We start from the raw sequence: 6,000 nt of genomic DNA, 5'->3' as shown, positions 1-6,000 counted from the left end.
TGATTTGAGATTCTTCTTCATTAGAGCCTTAGGACCCACAGAAGATACCTGAACATGGCCTCATGTCTTCTATGGGTACATCAGGGGTGTGAGGGACATCTGTAGCTCTCCCTGCTATAGCTGTAATTGTAGTTGTCTGACTGAGCAGCAGTGAAGCCCACTAATCTCACAGGTCTGATGTGCTTCTGCAGGATTGGGGGGATTTCACACTGTCATCTCCAATATGATTTGGCACCCACATTTCTGGGGTTTCATTTTCTTCTTATTGCTCCTCTGCCAGGTTCCCAGACCAGTTTCACCTGCCAGATCCACCCATTCACAACCCCCAGCACCACAGCTAATCTTGCAGCACAGGAGGAAGCCACAGGACCACTGAAGCTGAGGTCTCCCAGGGGATGCCCTGTGCGAAACCCGCCTCAAGCTCCGAAAAGGGTGCACTGAACAGATACTGCCCATCCTTCTTTCATACAACAACCTGCTCCGAGGCTGGGCCTGTCTGAAGAGAGATGTTTCAAGTACCCATGACCAAGAATGTAGCACGATGGGATAGATGAATGAGAAAAGACCTCCCTATTGACTTCCCCTGCCAGCCACAACAACAAGGCTCTGCAGCCTGAAAGCATTCAGGTTGTCCTCATTATCTCATTCTCCTTAGTGAGCATTTCTTTGCAGCCGAGGTTTCCCTGTCTGCACAAGGTGTTACATGTGCTCGGCCCCAGAGCAGGGTCTCTTGCAGGACAGGACACGATGCTCACCCCCAGCCGGCACCGAGCCCCCGGGGATGGGACATTCTGGGGGCAAACACAGGAAGGGGGCGCAGCGGGGGGGCGCTGAGGAGGAGGAGACGGAGGAGGAAGAGGCGGTGAGGGCAGCCCCGGCGGTGGCGGCGGGCAGCGCTGCGCCGAGCCGTGCCGTGCCGTGCCGTGCCTGGATTGTACCGGGAGGAGCCCACCAGAGCCGAGCCGTGCCGAGCCGGGCTGAACTGGGCTCAAGCCGTGCGGACCCGAGCCGAGCTACACCGAGCTGAGTTGAACTGAACCAGGCTGAGCCGAGCCGAGCTGAGTCGGGCTGAACGGAGCCAAGCCGAGCCGAGCCGAGCTGAGTCAAGCCCAACGAGGCTGAGCCGAGCCGAGCTGAACTGAACCTGGCTGCGCCGCGCTAAGCTGAGTCGAGCCGGACCAGGCTGATCCGAGCCAAGCGAAGGTACTGGCCGCGGAGCGGTGCGAAGGGCGGCGGGGGCTGCGCGGGCAGGGCGATGTGCCGGGGTCGACGGGCACAGGAGGACATGCGCCAGCGGGAAAGCGTGGGGCACCCCTTGGTACTGTTGGCATTTCATTGTACCCGGGGCGCTGCTCAGGACGCTGCTTCAGCTGCCAGTTCTCGTTCTGTTACTGGATTTCAAAGCTGCCAACTCAGCCAAAGAGTTCTTCTTTTCTTTCCCTTTTTTCCTTTCCCCTTAAACAATTAAGTGACTTTCACGCTCTACACCTTCTTTCTTTTGCTAGTGTTTGTGGTTTCATAATCACATTTTCCTGCCTTTAACAGTGTTGTTTTCTCTCGTATGCCTTCATGCAACACAGAGAAGGGAAAATGAGAAAACAACAATGAAAACTGTCTACAATCAAACTGTTATTCAATAAACAGGGGAAAATATAGAGGGGAAAATACTTTCACCCGCCAGGTTCTGTGATGTTTTGTAGGTGTTTTTTGTTTATAGCACTACAACAGCCAGATAGAAGTCCTGTTTTAGCGGCAGTGCTGTATCTCAGCAGCTGGGTATATCATTTGCAAATCGAGTTTGTAATATGCTACAAACCAGCGCTGTGATAAGTTTTGAAAGCAGATTTGAGCGGTAGAGACGTGAACTGCCTCCATCCCTCCTCCTCTGCATAGTGTTGTGAGCTGCATTTCCTTTTGAAGGCGAGGACTTAACAGCCAGCCTGGCTTCTGGGTCTTGAGGCCTGGGTTATGTTCCCTGCATGCACATTGAATACTAATGAAGTTAAAACTCTTGGGTGCAATCAGATCCTTTTAAATCGTAACTACAGTGCAGCTAACTTCTCGGCTGTGCTTTCCCATCTCCAGCAATGTGACACTTTGCAGGGGTGGAAAGCTTTTTACAGGCGGTTTCTTCATTTCCACCCATGAAACAACAGTAGCAAAGAAAACTACTTCGGCAGCTGAAAGCCACTCGGTTGAGTCATGCTAATAGCAGATTATTTAGTAGGGTTACGAGGGCAGGAAGAGATAAAGTTTCACTGAACTTGCTATTAAAAAAAAAAAGAAGAACTATTTGCGGTGAACAGGGCAATGTTCTGACTTTTGTGTTTGCGAACAGTCAAACCCTTGAGGTCCTGGACCTGGGTTTTTTATAGTTCTCTTTTTTCATTATCCTTCTTTTTGACTGAAGAAAGGACTCCACATCCCAGTTGAGACCACCAGGTATTTATGAGTTCCTAGGGAATGTGCTTTAGGAGTCGACTCAAGGGACAAGTAAGGAGTACTTGCTCCAAGGAGGTTCCTGTCCCATCTGGTTGTGATGGAGCAGGGCTGCATTCAGCTGGAGGTGTGAGATGGCCTCATAGGACAGCTGCTGTCCTGGAGCTCACAGACCCACTGACCTACATGTGGCTAAATGCCTGATCAGAGTTGAATCCGGATCCTAATGTGGGCTCTGCGTTTTTGCCTTTTCCTCTTTATTGGTGTCCAGGCTGGACATGAGACTTTGACATCCATCAGCTGTGCTGAACCCCTCATTTTCCTCACATGACTTTTTGGCCAACCCCTATGAGGGCATAGGGTGAGTATAGCAAGTAATCTCTAACTTGAAAGACTCCCTGCTTTGAGATGATGCCACTGTTGTCCTCACAATATGCAATGCAGACTCACTATTTAGACTTTCCCTTCAATTTTCTATGTCGTTTGGGATTTGTTTCAAAGCCCTATCAAAGATTTAGATCTCCCTACTGCACCTCCATCCTACATCTCAGCAGCCCCCTGTGCCCAGGCTGGTTTTGTCATCACTCTGCTACACTGGGTAGAACTTTTCAAGTTCATAGAGGACCTATGAGCAGAGGGTTATTACACTGCAGGGTGGAACTAAGTTTTTTCCCTGCCTCAAGTGTGTTTGCTTTCAAATAAAGTCACTCGGTTGACTCTCAGACCTTCTCACAGATGCAGGGTATGCTGCACCATCACATCATTGGTGGAGGGTCTCAAAGGCAAGGCTTAGAGGGAGAGAGGAGGAAGGAGGGACAGAAGGAGGGAGAGCTCCAGAAGCTTATTTTCCCAGCACGGCAAGTTTTTACTTTTTCTCCTTGGGATCTTTTCCAGGTTAGTCTCCATATCCTCCCACTTTTTTTCCTGAAGAATATCTTCTGATAGCAACTTTCTGGTTTCTTATTGTCAGGGTTTAATTGCAAAGAGCTCTGCAGCAGCCTAAGAAGGAGGTGAAGTATTGACCACTTTCCAGGGCTTTGTTAGGAGGGCTGCTCTATAGGAGCTGCGCTTGGCTTTTTACATATATGTTTGTGGATCTAAGTTAAAACACTTGGCTGCCAATTCTGTTGCTTTTTGCCAAAGCCAGGATTTGTGTAAGCAGAGTGTTGTTCCTTGCCCAAGCTTCGAAAAAGTGTTTCTCAAAATAGATGAGAAAGTCAATACATTAGTGTGAACATCCAAAACCTGTGTGTGCGAAATCATCTACAGGACAAACCAAAGCCTTGATCCTGTAATCGCAGGTACCTACAGCTTGAGCACAGGGTCACTCACTTGCTATCTGCCGGTTCTCACACAGAAACGTACACCAGATCATGTCTGTGATTGACATCAGAAGGCAGTGTGTGTTAGCCTGCACGCTTCCAGTGACAGTTTGTTTCCATTCCGTGGTATTGTTCTCTATTTGACTGCATTTGCATCCTAACCAGAGCATCTGACTCCTGGTTGCAGGAAGGAAAACATTGGCAACGGCAACATAAACTGCAAATCCCTCCTCTGTAGCCAATTGCAAAGGGCTTTTTGTGGTGTTGCTTGTTCATGTTAATTTGGCATTTATTGGGCCTGTTGGAGATTTTTTTAATTTGTCACCACCATACAGATCACATCCAGCAGCAGAGATAACGTTTATTAACTTTAATGAAGTGTGTGGAATGAACCCAGATTGCTCTTCAAATTATGCACAGCTTGTTTTCACAACGGATAACTCCTCTGGTGTGTATCATACCTTGTAGCAATGCTATTGCTTTGGAGCAGCTCGCTGGGGAAGAATTGCGTTGTCCCATTATGGGGCGTTTTTAGTTCTACCTATGTGTAGAAATTGTAGAATCACAAAATGGTTTGGGTTGGAAAGGACCTTAAGATCACCCAGTTCCAACCCCCTTATCATGGGCAGCGACACCTCACACTAGACCGTGTCACTCAAGGCTCTGTCCAACCTGGCCTTGAACACTGCCAGGGATGGACCATTTACCACTTCTCTGGGCAACCTGTGCCAGCTCCTCACCACCCTCACAGTAAAGAACTTCTTCCTTATATCAAACCTGAACTTCCTCTGTTTCAGTTTGAACCCATCACCCCTTGTTCTGTCGCTACAGCCCCTGAAGAAGAGTCCCTCTTCAGCATCCTTGTAGCCCCCTTCAGATACTGGCAGGCTGCTCTGAGGTCTCCACACAGCTTCTCCTTTCCTGTGCCTGCTGAATGGAATAAGTGTACAGTTGTATAGGATGTAGCCAGGGCAGGTTGAAAAGAAAACGATACAGCTTTCATGTAACCGCCCCTTGGTTCTCTCACCACAGTGCCATGTGTGTGGCGCAGATGTCAGGCTCAGTTATATCTCAAGTGAATTTCTTGATGGCTATCTGAGCCGTAAAGAGCCCTGAGATTTACAGGTCATAAGCTCTACATAACACTTTTCTGGGGTTTTTTTGTGAACGGTCATTTCCACGTTACATTCAACCTGTTTTGGGCTGGATTGCTTCTCAGTTACCATGTCTTTGCCTCTTATTATTGCCTCTAGTTATGATGTCTCTTATGCCTCAATTATCATGTCTTTTAGTTTGCTTGGCATTCATTCAAAGAAAGCATATCTCCTTTTCCTTATCGCTGTCAAGTACAAATGTCCCACTTATCTACAGGAGATACAACAATATACAACACATGCATAGGAAATACCAACCCTAATGACAGAAACATTTTTAGTTGATAAACAAGTGAGAACAGGGACGTTATGAATCTTGTGGCCATCTGTGTATCGCAGTCAGTCAGATTCTGTTGCTCCTGTGACTTCTATTACATCTACTGGACTTGCTGTTTCAGTAGGGAAAGTGAAATGCTGAGACCATTATAGGGAATCCTGACGCTGCCAGGTCAATGGGGAGAGAAGGACTGGTGGGTGAAGTTTGTGCTGTGTCCTCTTCAGTGCTTTTCCTGCACGGACAAGCATTTTAACCTATAGGTGTTTGACTGACACTTTGTCGCTAAGCTGTCACCTTCATGTCAGTCTGGACCTTGCTATTAAAATAGGGGTTAGACCTCCATGCTTTGCGTAAAGATTATGGAGAAAGTCATTCTGAACTGCCTGGGAGGTGCTTGCAGACAAAAAGAGTCATCTCAGCCAGCAGAACAGTGTGAAAATCTTCAGGATATCCCCAAATCAGGCCCTGAGCTTCACTGAGCAGCGTTGCTGTGTGTAGTCTTCAAACAAAACAGTAGAAAAGATCATTCTGCCCCATTCTGTCACCCAAGGCCAGGGCATTCTCACCATTCCATCAGATGGTGACATTGCTTCTCCAGAGCGGAAGACACTCTTTCTGGAGAAGCTTTCTTTTATGCATGTTTTTTTATTTGCATCTCATCAGTAATGTCTGGTGAATACCTGAGTTTAGAAAAAAATCCCTACATCTCATCGCCACTGTTTACGAACTAGAAAAACAGAAAAAGCAATTATAAGAAATGTCCTTTCTTTTTCATGAGATATGTATTAGTTTATGAAACTATTGCTTC

At 47.5% G+C, this 6,000-nt stretch overlaps 1 protein-coding gene across 1 annotated transcript in view; it reads left to right on the top strand.

Moving 5' to 3' along the window:
- Window positions 1-888: 888 nt before the first annotated feature.
- The window catches only part of PRKCQ (protein kinase C theta), a 64,960-nt gene continuing 59,848 nt past the window's right edge, over window positions 889-6,000 (top strand). Inside the window, exon 1 of the mRNA XM_030479808.1 lies at window positions 889-1,203. The gene's annotated coding sequence lies outside the window, so the exon portion shown is untranslated. The remainder of the gene's footprint in view (window positions 1,204-6,000) is intronic.

The sequence above is a fragment of the Strigops habroptila genome, chromosome 3, assembly GCF_004027225.2.
Source record: "Strigops habroptila isolate Jane chromosome 3, bStrHab1.2.pri, whole genome shotgun sequence".
NCBI lineage: Eukaryota > Metazoa > Chordata > Aves > Psittaciformes > Psittacidae > Strigops > Strigops habroptila.
The sequence above is the reverse complement of the archived record's forward strand: the minus strand, read 5'-3'. Positions and strand labels throughout refer to the sequence as shown.